We start from the raw sequence: 22,059 nt of genomic DNA on the forward strand, positions 1-22,059 counted from the left end.
TATTTATTGTTTTTTTATTTATTTACTGTTATCCGATGTACTACACTTCCCCTCCCCCGTCCCCCTCAAACTTTTCCCCTTCCGCCCCTCCCCTGCACTTGCCCGATCTCATTGTCACCTGGCCTAGTAAGATTGTTTCTCTGTCTTCCGTCTGTTCCCCTCCCTTGCCTCGTTGCGCCTTGAAACACTTGTGTATAGGCGTGTTATAAATGCCATATCATATAATATCATATGTCTAGCCTTGTCTTTGGCAACTGGATTTAGTGAATCGCATGACCTCAATTTCTTTGCTGTTAATAAGCAAATAATTTTCAACAGTGAATATTCTGAAAGCCTCAATTAGTCTCTGCAGCCCTTTTAGAGTGTGATCCAAAAGGTTGACATTGGGCCTCATTAAAAGTGTGCCGGTCCGGTAACAACGGGCCGGTAAGCCTAACGCCACCATTGTGACCGGACCGTCACACTACAGGTCTGCCTGCCGGTGTTGCTGTGTCCGGAAGGTCTGACCCTGCCGGGCAAAGCGGCCACGGTAGGCAGACTTTCACAGAGGCACCGGCACTGCTATTAACGATGCCGGTGCTTCCGTGTTCGCCACTCCCATAGAGTCCTACAGGACTCTATGGGAACGGGGAACAACATTTTACCGGCGCCTGACTTCCCGGACCACCAGGTTTGTAATGCCCGCTGTTTCCGGCAAGCCAGGTGCTGGTAAAATGTACAAGTCAGGCGGCAACCTGCCGGTTTTACCGGCATGGTTACTGCCGGACTTGTAATGAAGCCCATTGTTGGCAGTTAACCAGCACATTTTTGTAACCCCCAGTTTTGGGGAAATAAATGCTGCTCTTTCCAGCTAGTCTGACATGTATAAATTGAAAAGACAGGTTGCCAACACACAGCCTTCTCTCGGGCCTTTAAAAGTTGGAATACGTTTGGTAGCGGTGCGCTGTAAATTCAATCTTATGCGTGTTTTAGTCTCTGTCGGTTGTCGTCAATACTTCTACATACATGCCAACATTTTTTTGCGCATGGGAGGAAGAAGTTCTCAAAGAAAGTGGCATGACTGAATTTTCACATTGGATAGTATTGGGTTTATAATTATTTTAGGAGGGAGAAAGAAAAAAGTGCAACATTTTTGAGAGAAAAACCGGGAGTCACCCGCCTAAATCGGGAGGGTTTGCATGTATGTCTCTAGCAATCCTGTATATCTCTAGCAATACTTCAGGTATTTGCCATTTTCTCAATTTATGCCACATGTTCATCAGTTTCACAGTATGAAATGCTAGCGACATGTATATATACATTCTATAATGGGGAGAGGGGGGTTATTTCCCCCCATGCGGTTTGTATTAAGACGCCCATCAAGAACTGTTCAATGTGCTCCACACCCCCTTCCTAAAGCCAGTCTGGCACTTGGAAAGTTGGTTATTATAGAGGCACAATTTTCCAATTTTCAGGATTAATGTTGTACTGTCCCGATGATGCATAGATGTTACTGTCTGCATCTAATAATGCAATAGGTCTATAACTGGACATGTCCCGGGAGGATAGCTCAGCGGCAACGGTTCGATCCGCGCTTAGAAACCTCTGGGTATTTAAGTGCTTTATAAATACGCAACTAAGAAAAACAACTCCTGTAACAGTGCCTTGATGCCCCCGAGCTGTGTGAGCGCTTTAAAAAATGCAAATAAATAAGAATTCTTTTGTCTGCTTTTTTTGTACATAGGTATAATGTGTGCCAATGTCCAACTATCTGGGATAGTGTTTCTCCATGATATTCGTACAGTTGATATATAATGCGGTGGACCACACGCTGTGGCTTTTTAAAAACAATATTGCTAAGTCCATTGGGTCCCGGACCCTTTGATTTCGAATGTTTCTTAATAACTGTGTCTACTGATGTTCATAGAGGTGAATCACTTTTTTGTGCGCATGCGCTGCAGATCAGTATCTCCTGTTCTGCGCATGCTTCAGTGATTAGTGTCTCGCCGATAGTGACTAGTGCCTCCTGTTCCGCGCAGCCTCAGTAGAGCGCCGGCACTCGCAGACCACGCGTGGAGGGGGTGTTTCCGGTTCCGGGCTCTTCCGCTCTCTCCCATCGTTTGGAATCATCGGCGGGAAGAGTCACCCCCAAGATGACCAATCCATTATGGCTTTGACCTTGTCTGGAGTCCATCTCATAAACCTTCTTCTGAAAGGATGAAGCCTAGGTGAGTAGCATCTCTGCTTCCTGTCAGTTTGCACACTTAACCTCCTTTCTCCAGCTCCTTTTGCGCCCCCACAGTGAGGGGTGGGGGGTTTGCAAGCTGGTTTGCGATTGTCCTTGACTCTGGGTGATTTTTCAGGTTTCCTGATTTAGTCCCTCCTCCATTGATGTCTCCCTCCCTTATGCAGTTATTGTTATCCTCTTTGTATTGTGTAAGATGTAAATGAGTCTTCTTATTCTTGTTTGTCAGTTTTGTGACTTTAATTATTCCCCATGACGTCAGCGCCATATTGAATTTGCCAGTGTGTCTTTGTTGTTCCACGGTGTTCTGCTTCTGCCTGTGTTCTCTGGGTTAGTGGGGGCATGCCCTCAGTGAACCTTGCAGTCCACGGACAGTCTGCAATGGGTATACAGGCTTTATTAAGAGCTTGTGGCTTAGGAGTTGACTCAGCTCAGTGATCTATTCTGGTCCAGGACAGTGGCTGCTGATTCCATCGCTGTCTTGAGGTGTTGGTGTCCACACAGTCTTACTGCATCTCAGAAGGGGTGATGAGAGCAGGGAATCCTGCTTCATCCACCCTCTGTAAGGTACATCAGGTAGCAGACAGACCATTCCAGTCCCTTGGGCTCGGCCCCCTCATAGCAAAGAATGGAAAGTGCCTCTAACCTCACACAGGGACCTCATTGATTTTCCCGGTGGCACTGCATGCACATGCAATAAACATGCAAAGACCATGATGGTGGCGATGGATGTATCCAGTGTAGTAAACTGGGTTGTCTGCATGGCCAACAAAAGCTTTCACGCTTGAAAAGAAGCTTTTGCTAATTTGGTCATTGAAAGCTAGGGTTGCCTGCAGTATGAGTCACCTTTCACGGTATCTGTATACTGAGGGACCAGAATAAAGATTTCAATTTAATTAAGAAAGACCTCTATGTAAAAGTTTGGCGAAGTATCATTCCATTGGCTGCCCATTCAGCGAAGTGGGAACGGGAGGCAGCAAACGCATGTTTTCATTGATCCAAATCCGTAGAAACAATGTATTTTTTCCTGATTTAATGCCCTTGTACAATGACGGGGCTTACTGACCAAAAATGACACTAGAGACTGGCAGTGACCAAAGAATTAACTGGCTGGAAGCAACCAGTAATAAAGTTCAGCAGGATGGTAGCACCTCAAACATTTAAATAGGGGGTAGCGACCAAACAAAAGGCTTGTAGTGAGCAAATAATTAAATAGCAGGCAGGAAGCAAACAACAATGCAGCACAGTAGGCCAGTAGCAATTAAAAAAAGGAAAAGAGTCAAAGTGACCAAAAACAATTCAGGAGGCTGGAAGGTGGTGGTCAGGGATTGTAGTCGTGTTCGTGTCACCCGACTGGGCCCATGTCCAGGGAGAGCTGTTTCACAGGTAGTCTCGCCTTCTGGTCAGGTCGCATTTCTCATCCCTTGTGCAGGGAGAGGGTCTTGCAGGTCTTTTAGGTCCCCCACGTTTCTTCTCTGGTCTCCCCAGTCTTGGCAGCTCTCTCCATCCTCTCGGCTCTCTCAGCATTCTTAGCTTGTTAATCGCCCCATCTCTCTCTGTCACCTCAGCTTCCTTAGTTCTCTGCTGACTCCAGCCTCTCTGCTCTCTCTCATGCCTTTCTGCTTTCTCAATCCCTCCAGTTATCTGCTCCATCCAGACTCTTAGCTCTCACTGGGTTTCTTGGTTCTCTCTCTCTCTCTTTTTCTCTCTCTCTCAAGCTCTATCTGCTCTCTCGAGCCTACCAGCTCTCTCCTCTTGTCCAGCTCTTCCAGCCCTCTCACACTCCTCAGCTTTGCTTTCTCAGTTCTCTGCTCTCTCCAACCTCTCAGCTTGTTCAACTCTCTAACTCCTCAGATTTCTCCTTTGCATGCTCTCTTAGACATCTCAAATTTCTCAGCTCTCATGACTCTTGTCTTAGTTGGGCCTCTCCACTCTCCTGGACCTCCTCTGCTCCGTTGGTCATCCATGCTCAGTCCCTCCTCCAGTTCTTTTTAAGTGACACACTTGGTCTGATTTCTTCCTACTTTATATATGCTGCTGTGTGATTGTGTTTTCCTAATGAGGCTTGACCACCAATCTTTAGCTGTTTGAGTTTGGAATTGATTAACAAATCTACCGAATCATTTTGACCTTAATTCTCTCAACCTAGCGCATAATAAGGTCAAATAGTACAGGATCCCCCTTTTGCGCTTGCAGTCTGCATTGAAAGTTCCGCAGCTCTTTGGCTTTTCGCACTTCATCGATTTCCTTAGTCGGAAACAGGTTTAGCTTAAAGGGCAAAAATTGACTATGCCCGTATTTGCACTGGAATGTGGACAGATAGATTGCCACCGTTCCCCTGGGTCTGATGTCCGGGAAGTTGTCTCCATATAGTTTGGAGTTACCCGTGTGTTACAAAGAGTCAATCCATTCTAGGTCATAGTGTTCCCTCTTTACCTGTGCAGGATTGCTCCACCGGCTCGATTCAGACTCATTCAGCTCCTTCAAAATGGCTAGACACGCCGTCCTCCAGGTCTTCAATAGTAGATCTGTGTTACTTTTCCTATAGCTGCAAGTCCTCCTTCCGTGTTTTCCCCACAGCATTTCTGGAAGAATGCCAGTTTTCCACACCGTAAAGGCATAGAGTGAGGTCAGGCCCAACTCGACCTTGATGGCTTGAATGGGCACACAGTTGGGCAAAAATAAAACTCTTCTCCAAAAGATGCCTTCCAATTTTCCCCATACCTCAGAAGACAATGTAAAGGAATCTTCCGCCCCATAGGTCAAAACCGGCGTGACTTTCAGGCGGTAGAAGCCAATTATTGGAATCACAGAGAATTTGTAGTAACGCTTCTGGAATATGCTGGCCTGTGCAGCTAAATTCTTAGCCTTACTTCGCAATATTACTTCCCTCTGTGCGTCCACCGCACTGTCATTCAAGCACATGCACAAATAGGTTAAAGATGCCACCTCCATGATTTGTTCCCCTTTGGTATGCCAGGCTTTAGTTTTAGAGTTCTTTTTCCCTTTTTTTACGACCAAAGATCAGGATTCTCGAATTTTTTTACATTTATCCTTAAGCTATTTGCGTCAACCTAGCTTTCCAATGTATTTAGTGGTCTTTGGTGCCCCACCTGGGTTTGATCTAAAAGGATCAAACCGTCGTCATACAGTAGCCGACTATTTGCCACACCTGCCAGGCAGGGAGGGAAGCTTCTAGTTGAGTCAAGGGCTTTGTTGACATCAGAACAACAAACATTAAAAGTTTGGAAGAGTCACTCAAGTTCCCCTTTCGGCCCAGCCCCACACGCAAGGTGGTGTCATCATGGAGCAACTTAATGTCTCTGAGCATCCTCAAGATTCTAGTTTCGCCCATAGATGTCTGTCGATAGTATCGAACGCCTGGGCCAGATCTATCGAAGCAAGGAACAATTCAGAGCCGTTCTTCATTTTCACTCTAGCCTTTAAGATATTTAACAGGGATACGTTCACAGAGGTCCGTAAGCCTTTGATGAAGCCTGCTTGCCACTGGTCGTAGTGTGATGTAGATTTATTCCAATTCATGAGGGCGTTCAAGATAAGTGAGCCAAACACCTTGCCTGTCACATCTAATAGAGCGATTAGCATGTAATTGCATGGATTAGCCCTGTCGCCCTTTTTGTATATGGGAACAAAAATGGAGCAAGTCCAAGACAATGGAATTCTTTTTGGCCTTTTGATTTCAGCGAACAATCACATTTCTCGTGTTCTTTCTTCAGCATAAGATTGGTGAGGCCATCAGATTCCGGCTGCCTTGGATGTGCTTGTCTTGTGGAGCAGATCTAAAATCTCGCTCTTTTCAGCTGAAAACATCCATGGTCCCTCCGTAGGGACTTCTACATTAATTTGCGAATTGCTGGGCAATGCATACAGGGATCTGAAGAGATTATGATGGGACCGGATTTAGGCTCAGGGATTGCTGAGGCGCATGGAGAAAATTCCTAAATCTCCACATCTCTGCAATGTTCTTGGCAGACACTATGTTGAACATTTTTGAAGCATCCTGTTATAACTTCCAGAATTAGTGATTTTTCGACCAATTTGTGAAGTTTTGTTTCAATCGCCTTGAGTTTCCCTTGGACTTTTCCGTGTTTCTTTGGAGGTTTGCTCAGAATTTTTTTGTTAAGATCTTTTTTCCTCCTCGGCATCAAAGTTATGGCGTTTGGAAAAGCCTGGTTTGTTATTAGATGACATAGTTACATCAAAGGCTTTGAAGTATGAGCTCTCCAGACCAGACACATTTTCACCTAAAAGTGAGCCTGCCACAGGAATAGAGGGCTGATGAACCCTCAGCCTTTTTCTGCCAGATTCTACTTCCAAATTTGCTGTTTGCCTGTCAACCACGCCTGTGGGCTAGTTAGCAATGGTAATTTCAACAATATTGTGGTCACTACGGTCGGTTTCATAAACTGTTAAGCTGAATAAATGCGTGAATAAATTATCCAATGCGAAAATAAAATCCAAAACCTTTTCTTCCTTGCCCCTTTTCCATGTTGGATTTACACGTGAGTCCCCAATGATGTGGCCCTTTACCAAATAATTGTTTCTCATATCCAATTTCTTTCTCCAGTGCAAACCTCTCGGTATTTGTGGGCACACAGATGGTGTATGATCTTCAATAAGGTTTAGATTTGCATCAAAATAATGAATGTTGAGATCTCCACATAGTAAGATTTCCAGGTTTAGCTAATTGCCTCTTGCCTCATCAATCAGGGCTAACACTGTACTTACAATCCCCTTTCCCTTAGGGGAACCCATGTTCCAATACAGATTTATCAACATAACGGTCTTAACCGACCAATTTAAGGAAGATCCCACCCTTATTATTAGAGCCTTGATGGGGGGTGGTTGGCTTTCTGAGATCAATTTATAGCCCCTGCTGTTGTTTAGGGCTATCAACAGGCCAGCCGTTGGACTTCCATTTAGGCCCTTTTCGGCCAGACTGAAGTATACGGTAAAGCCGTCCAAAAGGGGGGGCGGGGCCACGTCTCTTGCAAGCAAACAATGTCGAAGTCCTGTAGTTTTGGGTCCCCCTCACCAAACATGTAAGAGAAGCCTCTCGTGTTCCAACAGCATAGGCGTGTAGGCAGATCCGCTTGAGTCCTCACTGGCCCCCCCTTTCCCCTGAGAAGCTATGGCCGGACACATCTGGCGGGCCAAAGCCCCCGCCAGCCAGCCCCAATCTTATTTTTCCAGGTCGGTCGCTCATCAGAGTACTCTTTATTGTATTTTTGCTTGTGGTTGTTTTCAACCATACAGCGGATCGTCTGATTTGTTAGTGGCGAGCTCTTCGTCATTGATGGAGAACTTTCATTAGGCTTTATCCTTAGTTTGTGAGAGTTTAACTTGTGTCGGTTTTTCTCTGCACGCACTCTGGGTATCCTGGCCGTATAGGCCCCCTTGTCTCCTCTAGATGGAACTTGCTTTTTAATTTCCTAGTCAGAAAGAGCAAAGCCAATGGATAGCAGCTTCTCTCTGCCCCCTAGCAGAGTATCCTTCTTTTTCGATGAGGATAAGTACATTACTATTTTATCCAAGCAATCTTCTTCAGGAAATTCCACTAGGTGCAGGTCACCTGGAGTGAATTTGATTCAAAGCAGGGATAATATAGAGGAATCGCAGAACATTAGCTCTGTTCAGGATCAGGTTGTCTTTAATGACTAGAAGGCTTTCCAAAGAGAGTCTGAAGTCTCATTGTAATTACATTGGTTACCTTTTGATCCTGTTTCCTCTTCGCTGTTGTCCCTAAACGGCTTTGGGTTCTGTTGATCATGATCTGCCTTTGTTGATTTCTTCGGCTTCGGGTCTAAAGCTCTTCTTTTTTTTTTTTTTTTGGCAAACTTGTCTTCTATCTTCCAATGCTTGAAAGTGAGCACCACATTCTTTCTGCGAAGGACCCGTTGCCACCTCCTTAATGCACATAGTATTAGCCTCCTCAGTGTCTATAACTTCAATTAGGCTTTGATCGCTACACACCCCCTGGCAGAATGGAGCCCTTCTACCAACCATCGATTGGGATTTTGGGTAGATGTTACGCGAGCCGGGCTATTGGGATTCCTCCTCCTCCTCCTCCTCCTCCTCCTCCTCCTCCTCCTCCTCCTCCTCGCTTGAACTTCTCTCATCACTTAGATTAGCTTGAATGGACGGTCTACACGGAGGGGGGGTGCATCCTCGAGCCTCAACTCATCTTCCTCCTGGGAGGTGTAGGTGGATAGGTTAATTAGGTCACAGATCTCTTTATCTTCTATATCAACGTCTTATCATCCTTGATGGTTTGAGCACCGTCTCATCCCTTCTGAAAGACGGGACAGATTCCCCCCCCTCCCTTTTGTTAGTTTTCTCTTCTGCTGATTTTGGTGGCAATACATTTCTAAGGATCTGTTGCTCCGTTGTTGATGATCTAGGTACATTTTGTTTGAGGACACGGCGAATAGGTTGTGTTGTAACATTTTCACACTTATCCTTAGACAATTTTCTTTGTAAGGTCACCCTCTTACTGTGCAGCGACTTGTTATTATTAACATTTGCCATATTCCCCCTCGGACAGTTTGGCAAAGATGTCGGATTTCTTTTGGATGGAGCATCTATCGGGGCCATCGGCCCTGTACTTGGCAGTTCTTCTTTGTTGCCTCTGTCAGTGGGGAGTAGGGCCCCAGGATGCTCCACAGTTGGTAGGTTCTCCAAGGGAGGGCAGCACGCATAAGGTACTATTTCCAGTTTCAATGCATCGCTTAGTTGGAATTCAGAGGCCTGATCATACTTTGCGGACCACCTCCTATTACCGTGGAGATTCACTGTCTTTTCCTCTGCCGCTTCTTTAGCTATAGTATTGGCAAGATGTATAACCAGGTCATGTGTGTTTTAAGGCCAATGATTTACTTGGTCCATGTCGCTGCGCCTTTTATTTTTATCTCTGATAGCTGTATCAATGATGTTGTGCAGTATGTTGGTAATTTCCTCCTTATTTTTATCCAGATTGCTCTGAATGCCAGTTACAAAGCCTTCTAGAAGCTTTGAGTGGAGCATAGCCATCACCGTGGTCTGATCTCTAATTTGGTCACTCAGGGTTTCATGAAGTTTCATGAACGGCACCAGAGTTAGCGTGAGAGACGCTAATAGGCCTGCATCTAACGGAGAGAACCTCAGGGCCTGGTCCTCAACTTGAGCGGCAGACAAGTCCAACAAAAGGTTTTCATCCGAGAGAGGTCGCTCAATATTATTCTGTTTTTCCTCTTTATCTTTTGCATTTTGGCCCTTGTGATATGTGGTGGGCTCGAAGGGGAACTTGAAGATTCCATTGTAGGGCTACAGAGTTGCGCCCTATCCAAGGCCGTTTTGGCCTTTTTTCTTTGTGACAGTATAGGATCCCACTGGTCTGTGTCCTCTGCAGGGCTTTTTTGTGGGTGGGGGTGGCTCACCAAGGAAGTCCCCCGGACTTCACAGCCTTCTAGAGATACATTTTCTTTCAAAGTCTCAAGGCAAGCAACTTTTTAGCAGAGCCCCCTGGACACAACCTACCACCGTGGCCCCCTCCACTTGCAGGGCGCTTAGGTTGTGCACTTACTGGATAAGGCACCCCCCAACACCCACCCCGGGCTCCATTCCCCTGCACATGGATGGGTCCTCTGCCTTCCGATAGAAAATGCATTGCTTAGAAAGATTTTCTGACGCCAACCATTTTGGATTTCCAAAATTTCTTCAGAGACTGCTGCTCCTGTTTTTTCTGATGGCCATTGACCTCCGCTTTTCCAAATCTCTATAAACGCGTGTAGCTGGTATTTCTTCGGGCCTCAGTTCCGAGAGTATTAGGTCTGGAGAATTTGCATCCAAAGGCCCCCAACACTGTAGCAGGGAGATTACTGCTCATAACTGCACCCTGCACCTGTGGGGCTTCGTCTAGCACCTCCGGGGTAACTGGCATAGGTCCCTTTTCGGTTTGATTTGCTGATATAACCTAGTTGTCACCCCCTCCCTCTTTCACCAGAGAATTGGGAGAGGGAGCATTGGGGGATGAAATTAGTATACAGTCATGGTCCGTTCCCTCTATCTCCAGCATGTTCCTGGGGGAGGCTGTTGTTGCACCAATTTGAACCCGAATGTCTATGGGCTACATCTCGGGCCTGAGTGCAGCCTGGTCTTTAAAGCCAGAGTTAGGATGGGGCCATTCCTCGCTTCCGGTTAGCCCCAAACTCCCCTCTTCCAGGATTCAGCCAGTGGGAAGGACAGTCTCTGGGTCAGACGGGGCCAGCGATCCCGATCGCCACCTTCGTTCCCTGTCCCCGCTGTTGCCAGTTGAGTGTCCTCCTTCCTCCCTCCTGACCAGACTGGGCGGAATAGAAGGTACTCTTCTGCGACCTTCCCCAATGTAATTGACTCCGAGGCTCGCTGAATGTCCTACTCAGCCTTGCTTGCAACAGCAATGGGACCACTCCTCTGCCCACTGCTATGAAGCTCTAACCAGCTCCCGGCAGAGACTAGGCTGAAACCGGGATGACAACGCAGCGGCCGACCCTCCTCTAGATCAAGTCGACGACTGAGTCCTTAGTCGGGTGAGCCAATTTTAGATGATCTGCCAGGTGATTTCAGCAGCACATCAGCGGCTGTATTGGGCAACACGGTAAAGACGGTAATGATAAATGTACTTAAAAAATACGTGTTGCTCCTTGGACTGACTTGCAGAATAGAGCTTGTGGCGGCCCTGCAGACTGCAGACTGCCACTTTCTAGCCGCTTCGTGGTTCCTGCAATATTTTAAGCTGAAGTGGGGTGGAGTTCATCCGTTCAAACACAGTGGCCCAGGCCTTAAAGTTATATCACCTTAATTCACAGCTGCACGTAGCAGCTCCTTTTCAATGGGAGGTAAGAGGTTCACACAAGCGAACAGTCCAGCGCACCACACCACTGCAGACTGCCACATTTTGACCAATTCAAGGCTTTGCATTTGCTTAGCGCTGTAGAGCTTTCTCTTGGCCTGGAATTTGTCCCATCTGTATGCTCATTGCGTGCTTTGGAGTCTTCACTCCTATGCAATGCATGAGCTGCTTGCAGAATGAGAGCAATATTTCTTTTGGGCTGGGGTGCTCTAGCATTGATTGGCTGTCTGAACCTGCGGCTCCCGGTGGTGCTATGCATGTGTCTTTGCTCTGGCTGCACAGTCCCTAGTCAGCCTCATTATCACCAGAAAAGGATAACCCAGCGGGTTACAGAGAGGGCGGCCTTACTCAGATGGCCCCTCTGAGAGATGAGCAGGGGACCCTTGGGATTCCATTTTCTCCTAACTTAAGAGACAAAGGTATGTGCACTTGTGTTTATGATAGTATTTCCTTGCAATTGTGTGAGTCCTGTCCATATGACAGAAGTCCCTGCAATGGTGTCAGTTCATGGGCATTTAATGGAAATATCTGGCAGTGGGGTGTATAACTGGCAGTTTAGCAGCAATCTCTACGTGTGTGGTGGGTACCTAGGCACTTGATGGAAATCCCTGGCCATAGCAGTCCTTGGCAATGGCGTGTCTTTCTGTGCCAGTTTCTCACCAAAATGTGTTGACATCAAATGCTTTCTAGCAGTGCCTAAGTATCCGTTAAGCTCAGAGTGGGCTGGGCAATATCCTTATCTGTTCCAGTCTGGGCATGGGGGGCGTGTCTGCTCCATCAGCATGGCTGACTGTTGGAAGGTTGTTCACTTGAAGATTTGGCTACAGCACTGTGTGGTATTGCACCCGTCCCACATTTCCCTCTGACTCTATTCAAGTACATCACAATCAGACTACTGTGTGGCTACTCTGCCATTGTGCAAAAAAGTGGACCAGTAGATTGGGATGACACTAACTAAATTCAGTATATATCAAATTTTATTCAATAAACTCATAACAAGAAAAATCAATCTTTGCATCGTAAAATCCAGTAAAAACAATCAATTAATTCCTTCAATCACAACCACATACAAAACTCATTCAAAACATTCAAATGTAAAACACCAAAGTGGTTACTACACCAATAGGCATTGATGATATTGCTACACCAATTATTTTCAGTTATCACATTAAACAGTGACCCAGTCCACAGTATCAGGTGTCGTCGTATATCTGGTCATTTATTTGACCAGATGATTCACACAGAAAAGCGGCGACAAGTGTTTCGGTCGGAGACCTTCTTCAGGACGTAGGGCATGGAGCAATTACTCTGCCCTGTTCTCAACGTATATGGGCCAGTAGTAAGTCTAAAAAAGATAAAAACCATAGTGTCACCGCTATTTCTTAAAACAGGTGACTGTTAATGTCACAAATGTGCTATAATTCAATAAACACACGAGCCCCTACTCACCCCCAATTTCCAGCTCAAGGGATGGTGAACGGGACAGCGGAAATTCATCCTCCACTGGAATCAATGTATATGTTGAACCTGTGGAAGCAACAGAAACACCTCTCCGCATTCTGGAGAAACACTGAATACTCAGTGTGCATTCCTAAGACCAAGATAAATACAAACAATCAGATCACTTAAAAGCACCCATGGTGCAAAGTGGATATCTTCAGGAGGCAGGGACTACCTATGGATCCCCCTAGGGCCCGCGTAGTGCTTACAGGATCTTCCTAGTGTGTATCGATCAATGATCATTCACAAGGCTACAGAGAAAACACATAATAGCAACTCCTAAGTGGAGGATCTCTCATCTCATATACCTGTTCTAGATATAACGGCTATATACCATGCTGGATAATGGGGGTGGGAAAGACCATAACCTCTAGAACCGTTTATCCACTGACATGCGAGTACAAAGATATAAAATGATATAAAATGGGGCTAAATGCGGTAGTAAGGATTATCTCACTCTTGCCCACTCATTTAGAAGGGAACACCCGCTGTGTGCGCACAGTATGTATGGCAATAGTTATGCCAAGGGCAACGTCCACATGATGCCCGTAACGCCGTCATACCATGCAGCCGGACAATGCCTATTATCAATAAATAAACACTCCTCTACACACCCGTGGCGCAGCGTTCGCCTCGTGTACTATAAAAAGTTAAATCCAGATCATGGCGCACGTCTCCACCCCCGTGCCATGTTCAATCAGTATGTGTCGCTTACCATAACTCTTAGCGTGAGGCTCCCTTTGTGGAAAATACAATCGCCAGCACCTCCGTGGCTCGCTCGGCTCCGATCCCACACACATCAGTCATTAGTGTGGACTCAACATAAACAAAGGACTATGTTTATGGGGTGTCCTAAACACCAAAGTAGGACTACCCAACTTAGGAATAGACACAAACAAGGGACACAGTATCAAATGACGTTTCTGTGCATGGTGACTTAAAGGTACGGCGTAAATCCACCCGTGCGTGGCTCATAAAATGTACCATCTGCCGGAGGGCTGAACAGGAAATAGGGCATAACTAATCATGCAGTCATGTTCCTAAAATAATTATACATTACCGTGTTGTCGCTTATGTCTAAGGAGGCCCAAGCAACTGCGCAAATCCAATAATATATGTAAACAGACCAAGATGGACACCCATGCCACAACTATCCAAAACGAGTCACATGCATGTATGGACATGAAAATTACACATATTGTCCCCCTAAAATAAGGGGCTCTATCTAGAGCAGAGGATCCACTTACCAAACCCAAAGAGTGTGTATATGAGGGATAGACATATATACCAAACGATTGTAAGATGCTGGTCGCATACATCTTGGGTGTGAAGAATACTCATGTTTACTCCCTGATTCAAGAACTGGGTCAATGGGCCAATATAACCATTCAGACAAATATATCGTCATTATGTATGCACAATACTTGTTTTACATACAGAATCAATACCAACGAATTCTAAAGCTGTAGGCTCTACTAGTTGTTGCTAAAACAATTTTTTTTTTCAAATTGGGAAGAACAGAACCCATCAACATACAGTCCCATTTGTAAATATAGGGCCTCATTACGACCCAGGCGGTAAGGGGTTTACGGCAGCGTAAACAGCGCCGACTCTTACCGCCTGATTCCGAGGTCCCTTAGCGCCATGGAGGATTTAACACCTGCTTTTAGCAGGTGTTAAAATCCATGGCGCTAAGGGACCTTATTGTTAATTACGCCACCGTAATTTATGGTGGCGTAATTAACGCCTTCCCCACTCCCATTATGCCCTATGGGGCAAAAATGGGAATGGGGAAGGGTAAATGGGGATTGGGGACTTACCGCCCCGCCAACCTCGGAATGGGGCGGTAAGTCCGCCAACCACCATGGCGTAAACGTAGTTTACGCCATGGTGGTAAAGGTACGACCCAGGCGGTAACTTACCGCATGGGTCGTAATGAGGCCCATAGACTTTTTTATAATAAAAGTGGATGATATCTTGAGACTCAAATTAACATATATCAAGTACAGGCATATAGATGGAAACATATTTAAATGGAAACAAGCTTGGCCACACATGGACATTCGATTATAAGTGTAGTATAGTTCTTAACCACATAGTATCCATAATATTGTATCAATCTACGTTCTGACCAATCGTCTCATATTACAGATCAGTTTTTTGTGACCAAATTATTTCATTCTACTGAAACATTCAGTCCCTTCCGGACTGTATTTAGAGTATGAATCCACTTTTGCTCAATACGGTGTAGTGTTATACCAATATCGCCCCCTCTCATGTTCTTAATCTGTTGGGGTACGAACCACCTCAGGTCTGTATCATTGTGTTGCATTTTGACAAAATGCTCAACTAGCGGTTTATCCGCCACTTTGTTTCTTATACAGCTCCTATGTTCCGATATGCGCTGTCTAACTTCCCGTGTGGTTTTACCCACATATAGAAGTTGACAGGGACAAAGCCCCCCGGTAGACCCATTGTGTCTGCTATTGATTCCCTGTTGGAACCGCTGTCTGTCTATGCAGAGATATTTCTAAAACCATTTGTCCTGGAGATGCCGTCATATGTGAGGGATTCGACCCACATGATTAACATCATTAACGACATCCAAACTGAAGAGGCAGATATTCTTCTCACCATGGATGTCGAGTCCTTATATACAGCTATTCCACAGATGGAATGCCTGCATGTCTTGGGGCATTATTTGAACAAGAGAACCAGACCACATTTGCCTCCTACTGAGTTTGTCCAAGAGTGCATTAGGCTAGCAATGACCGAAAATGTCTTTTTGTTCAAAAAAACAACTTTATAAACAGGAGAAAAAGGGGTCAGTATGGGGGATACTTTTGCCCCCGATGTTGCAAACCTATACATGGCTGACTATGAGGATAAGTTTATTCTGGGCCAACAAAATCTGCTTATGATTCATCCCACACTGAAATCTCATTTGAAACTATGGCATCGCTATATCGATGACGTTTTCCTAATTTGGAAGGGGTCGGTTACATCTCTCATGGAGTTCCATGAATGGCTAAATCAATGTGACAAACATCAAATTCACTATTGAATATAGTTACCGTCAGGTGAGCTTTCTCGATCTCCTGATCAAAAAGTCTGCGAATCAACTTACAACTACTCTTTTCAGAAAACCAACTGATTAGAACTCCCTACTACGCTTTAACAGTTTTCACCCTGCCAGCATACGGCAGAACTTACCATATGGACAGTTCTATAAGGAGAAATTGCTCTGAAAAGGACGAATTTAAGCTCCATGCAGAACAGCTAAAGGAGAGACTGGAAAATAGGGGGTATCCAAGAAGGCTGGTGAAAGACCAAATGAAAAGAGCTGAAAACACCAATTGTGAGACTTGTTTAACTACACGAGAAAAACACAAGAATGAACGTCTTGTATGTGTAACCACATTCAATCCAGTTAGTGGGGATGTAAAGAGAATCATAAACAAACACTGGAGTTTAGTTAAACAACCAGGGTCACTAATGAAAAAACCTACGTTTGCGTTTAAACGCAACCAAAATCTCAGACAGAGACTGGTCCATACTTATAGAGAGCCAGCAAGAGAACCTACTATCAATGATCAATGGGGTTTACCGTCTATTGTTGGACACTATAAATGCGTGCCCTTTAACCGAAACCAAACGAGAATTTCATTATGGTCAGAGTGTCTGGAAGATGAACTGCCATACAAACTGCCTGACGAAAAATGTTATTTACATTATCAGCTGTCCCTGTCACCTTCTATATGTGGGTAATAACTGATGTGTGTGGGATCGGAGCCGAGCGAGCCACGGAGGTGCCGGCGATTGAATTTTCCACGAAGGGAGCCTCACGCTAAGAGTTATGGTAAGCGACACATACTGATTGAGCATGACACGGGGGTGGAGATGCGCGCCATGATCTGGATATAACTTTTTATAGTACACGAGGCGAACGCTGCGCCACTGGTGTTTTGAGGAGCGTTTCATATCGCAATGGTAGGCATTGTCTGTCCACTAGTCACATGTCTGACATGGCTATGGTAAAGTGGAGTGACTATGTTACCTGGATATCATTTGTACACACATGTCCCTGTGCAATTGGACCATTTCAGACTGGCAGCTCCAGGTGATAAATCTGACCTGTTAGAATCAGAAAAGCGATTACATGCGGGAACTGGACTGAATGAATAGGTGCTGCCCTCCTCTCCATCTTCACTCAATAGCAATGGTACATGCCATCTGTGTGATGGCATGTGTGTTTCACCTGGCAATCACAGGCCAATGTGTGATGCCACTGCCAGGCAGCATGCAGAAAATGTGTTCATCTTCCATCTTGGTGTCATCAGTGTGTGCCATTTGCCTGCACTTCATACGCAGTGAGGGTGCATGCATGGGAGGGTTTTAGTCATGTGGGACATGTCAATCAAGTACTGGTTCTCTTGCTTCTCAGCCCTCATTGTGTGCCATGGTGCTAATGCCTGTTTCCATTTCTTTGTTTTCATGTCTTTGCAGGGGAAGAAGCACCTGATACTGCTGGGGTTGTGGAGATGGTGCAGACCCAGGAGGGGTCCGAGGGCCGACCAACCACCAGTGAGGGACGTGGTGTGGTGGTGGGGGAGAACCCACAAGTGCTGCAGGTCGTGCTCTCAAGGGGTGTCTCTGGCTGCACCTCCCCCGAGCTGTACTCAGGTGTTGATTCGGATGAGACCTACGTGCCGTCGCAGGCGAGTGTTCCAGGGAGGGATTCTGTTCTGTCTCACCCACCTGCACCAGCATCAGAACTCTCCATGGGGATGTCAGTGTTGGCAGCTACGCCTTCGGTGGTTACGGATGCAGGGTCACACTCCGCGACATCTGATCCTGTTCCTGGGCCAGCAGATCAGAGGGGGAATGCAGTCCTGCAGCCTCAGGCAGTGCCGGCACAACAAGGCGCAGTTCGCCTTGCCCCAGACAGGTGTGGTGCCCGCCGACGTGGTGGCCGTACGCCACCCGGCAATACCGCATGGGAGCAATCCATTTACGGTATGGCAACCCAACAGGCTGCATCATCCGAGATGATGGCTCAGGCCATGGATAGGGTGGCCACTTCCATTGTCCCCCCAGAAAGGCTGATGGAGCGACTAGAGCAGGCAACCGACTCCATCTGCCAGTCACACAGGGAGGACATGTTGGGGTCCAACAGGGACAGGCGGGCGGCACTGGCGACTCTGCAGGAGGCCATCTCCATTGAGTCCCAGGGCCACAGGGAAGCCCTGAGGCAGGAGCTCCTTCACCTCAGGACGACTCTTGTTGAGCTTGAGGCTTCAACACACCAAAGGACAGAACAGCAGCTGGAGCGTCTCACCCGTACGCTCTCAACTGAGATGCAGGCAACGAGGGCGGAGGTCCGGGCATCCCGTGAGTTGTTGCATGGGGACCTCCGCACACTCATCCTCCAGAACCAGACCTACCACACCCGCATGCTTGCAGCCATGGAGGAGCAGACTAGGGCCTTGCGTGGGCTGCCTCCCATAGTGCAACCACCTCCGGATGCAGCTGCACAGGGTAATAGCGACAGCAGTGATACTCCCACAACAGGGTAGCCGTGTGGGCCATGAGCCCATGGAGGTGTTTTATTTTCCCAGGATCCACGCAGGTGGGTACTGGTGTGCATCCTGTCCTCGGACCTCCTGGGTGGCCTCCCCAACCCCCCCGGGCCCATCAATGGCCATTTTTGATTGTTTCTTATTTTTATTTTTATTCCGATTTATTTTATTCCCTATTTTTTTGGGACGATTTGTTGGCTTCCGTGGTTCCTGTGGGCATACGCTGCATTGTGGCTGGGCACATGCAGGCTTGTAATGTATTTGGTTCAGATGCTTGGGTTTGAGTCACACACACCCCTCCTGCTTCCCGTTTCCATGGGCTTGCAAAGGGTGTGCCCAAGTGACAGTGAATTACACAGTGACGTTGGACTCCCATGAGCTGTGTGGGCAGTCTGTAGTCAATACTGTGTATACATTCCTAGTGCATATTGCTGTTGTGTTGTACACTGCATGTTGCATTGATGTGTAACTCATCTTCTGTGTCTACCTCCCAATTTTCAGGTCTCTTCCTCATGTCTACACAAGGACCTCTAGTCTGGAGATGGGGTCCATGTTGGCAGCAGTGCACCTACAACTCTACATGGCGCCAACACTGCACAGTTGGTAGTGGTGGGAGTGCAGGCATTTCCAGGTGGTGAGACTACTAATATGTAACATTTGTGATGTCATGTTAATGGTAGTACGTGCTCAAGTATGTTGTTGGTCCGGCATTGCTGTGAGCATTTCAGGTGTTGCAGGTTTCTAATAGGGACACTGTACATAGTGACACTAGTGTCATGTTGTGGGGATTACTTTGTTTACCTGCAATTAGCATGACATGGCACGGTGTGTCGTGTGGCGGTGCTGGGGTTGGGTTGGCTGACATGGCACTGTCCTCTTGTTGCATTTTGCAAGTGGGTATTCATTTTAGCTGCTTGAATGTGTAACTTCACAAAACTGCATTGGTGGTGTCTGTGTGGGTAGGGATGCACACATTGTGACACTTCCAGGTGAACAAGCTCAGGCTGATATGGTATTCACGGTTCATTCTCCAGACATTCAGGATCAGTGTCAGGTTGAGTCATCATTGATTGTCAGATGGAATGTGCCAGGGCAGTGTGCACTCCACAGGGGTGTGATTTCTATGTGAAGTAATTAGCCACTAGCTGTGTACGGGCTGCCTCCCCCGTGCCCTTTCCCCTCCCATGCGCAGCGGCTGTGCATGTGGTTGGGGATGTGGGGCCACCACCATGTCCACGCCCAGGCCCCGGCGAGTTGCAATATTGTGCAGGACACATGCTGCCACTATGATCCTGCACACTACTGGGGGAGCGTATAACAGCTGCCCGCCAGAACGGTCAAGGGAGCGAAAGCGTGACTTTAGCACTCCGAATGTGCGCTCCACTATGCCCCGGGTCGTAATGTGGGCTGTGTTATATCTTACCTCGGGTGGCGTGGTGGGGTTCCGAATTGGCGTCATCATGTGGGGGCTGAGAGGGTAGGCACTGTCCCCTGTGGAGGTGGTGATTGGTATCATTGGTGGGGTTGTGACCTTGCTCAGTATCCAACATGCATGCATGTGCAGTGGCATACATACTCACCAAGCAGCCATGTATCGCCATGCCGCCCAGCTTCTAGGTCCCGGCTTAGGGTGGACATTCGGTAAATGAAGCTGTCGTGGGTGGACCCGGGATAGTTGGCATATACTGAGGTGATGATTCCCTTGGCATTACATGCTACCTGCACGTTGATGGAATGCCAGTGCTTGCGGTTCCTATGGATGTGCTCAGATGCCCTGGGGGGACATAGAGCCACATAGGTGCAGTCGATGGCACCTAGCACTTTGGGGAATCGTGCCACACCGTAAAAATCCAGGGCGGCAGCATGCCTTTCTGCAGGTGTTCTGGGCAGGTATATGTGCCTGCGGACTGATGGGCGTGCAGTGATGATGTTCAAGACCTGGTGTAGGCAGTGTGACTGGGTGGCCTGTGACACCCCACCCACTATGGCACTTGTCCGCTGAAATGATCCAGTGGCTAAGAAGTGCAGTACATTGAGGACCTTCTCCAGGGGGCTGAGTGCTTGGGAGCACAGGGTGGGTGATGTGAGGTCATCCTCCCACTCACTCACCAGGTCCAGTATAATGTGTGGTGGAAACCTGTACCTCCCATACACCTGGTCATCAGGCATCCCGAAAAGGCTGGTTCTGGGTGTGAATATTCTGGCCCTGACTATCCTCCTCCTCCTCCTTTGGTAGCCCACTGCCACTGCTGCTAGGAACGGTATGTTCATCCTGGCGTCTGAGCTTGTTATTGTTAAAGTGCGCAAATTCATGCTTTGCGCGTGTTCTAGGCGAGCGTGTGACCCGCGCACCCCTGGAATCCAGTTCCCAGTCCAATAGCGTGTGGAAATTCACACGCACCACGGGATACAGGTTCGCTGACGTACTTGCGTGTGTAAGTGCCCGCGCACCCATGAAACACGTACATAGGCCAATCGCGTGTACGCGCACTTTTGTCCAATTACACGCGATGACACTCTGACGTGCAGTATTTCCACGTGTGCTCCATCATCCCGTGCTGAGTGGGGAACACCCGTGCGGGTCACGTCACAGACGCGCTTACGCGCTGAGGGACTCTGGTCCAATAGAATCGCGTATGCGTGCTGACCCGCTTACGCGCTAAGGGCCTTTCCTCGGATTTCACGCTGACGTGCAGGATTTTCACGTGCCAAATCACTCCGTATCAAGCTGGCCACGTGAAAACACACGGAAGACCACGCTCCTGCCCAGAAGGCCGAGTTACTGCCCCCCAGTGCCCCGAGCAGCCTCCCACGTGCCATCTGCTGCTGCCTGCCTGCCTGCTGCCACCGTGCCCTGCCATTTGGTGCCTGCACATCAGCCATCTGCAGGGGTCCAGTTGCTGTGTCCACCCCTGCTGGAACTGAAGACTCCCGACTGGGATTACATCGTTCCACAGCCCAGCCCCAGGACCCAGTTGCCCACCCACACCTGCCTCTGGGGTTGCCATGTCGGGCACTTCCACATCTGGCACCAGTGGCAACCCCAGGCCAGAGGGGCAGAGGGGCACCAGCTTCACTGACACCGAAGTTGGTGTCCTGGTGGAGCATGTCCTGGGGCAGTATGATGCCCTCTTTGGATCGTCCCGCGCCAGCAAGGAAGGACGGGAGAGGATCTGGGCCGACTGTGTGGTTGCCATCAACGCGGAGGGGGTGGCAACCCGCAACGTCCTGAAGATCAAGAAGCGCTGGGAGGACTTGAGGTCCAGGACCCTTGTGAAGGCCCGGCGCCTCGTGGAGGGGGGCCGGGGCCGCATGAGTTCCATCCAGATGAGGGTCCTGGAACGCGTACGCCCAGCGCTCCACGCCCAGATCCTTGAGAGGGAGGCCCGTCTGGAGTTGAGCGGTAAGTGTCCAAGCATTACTGTGTGAGACAGGGCATGTTGCGGTGTGCTGGTTCTATGATACTTGCCTGTATGTGTGCCATAGGCCATGTATGCATGTATGTGTGCAGGGACATCATGGTAATGCATGTGCGACCAGTGATGTGTGACCCACATGGTTGTTGCATGTGTTCAAATGCCGCATGGGGAGCCCTATGCAGATTTTGAACATGAGAGCATGCCAGTCTCTGTACCTGGACATGGGTGGGGGTGAGGGATGGGTGCTGATGCCAGGTACATATATGGTAGCCATGTCTGTGTGCCTGACCTGCGTGTCTGTGACTTGTGCATGCCATGGATGCATGACACATGTGTGTGACAATGCACAGATTCAGTGAAGCAGCCAAATTACCCTTGTATCCGCTGTGTTTGGTGTGTTTGGGGCCAGATGGATGTGACTGAGGTGAAGTGTGTGCATGTGATAGG

The 22,059-nt window shown here is 47.8% G+C and overlaps 1 protein-coding gene across 1 annotated transcript in view; it reads left to right on the forward strand.

Moving 5' to 3' along the window:
- The first annotated feature begins 2,063 nt into the window (after positions 1-2,063).
- Positions 2,064-22,059, forward strand: part of LOC138528700 (zinc finger protein 551-like) — a 45,439-nt gene continuing 25,443 nt past the window's right edge. Inside the window, exon 1 of the mRNA XM_069640556.1 lies at positions 2,064-2,207. The gene's annotated coding sequence lies outside the window, so the exon portion shown is untranslated. The remainder of the gene's footprint in view (positions 2,208-22,059) is intronic.

This window comes from Ambystoma mexicanum, chromosome 7q, assembly GCF_040938575.1.
Source record: "Ambystoma mexicanum isolate Mex_15411 chromosome 7q, UKY_AmexF1_1, whole genome shotgun sequence".
Lineage (NCBI taxonomy): Eukaryota > Metazoa > Chordata > Amphibia > Caudata > Ambystomatidae > Ambystoma > Ambystoma mexicanum.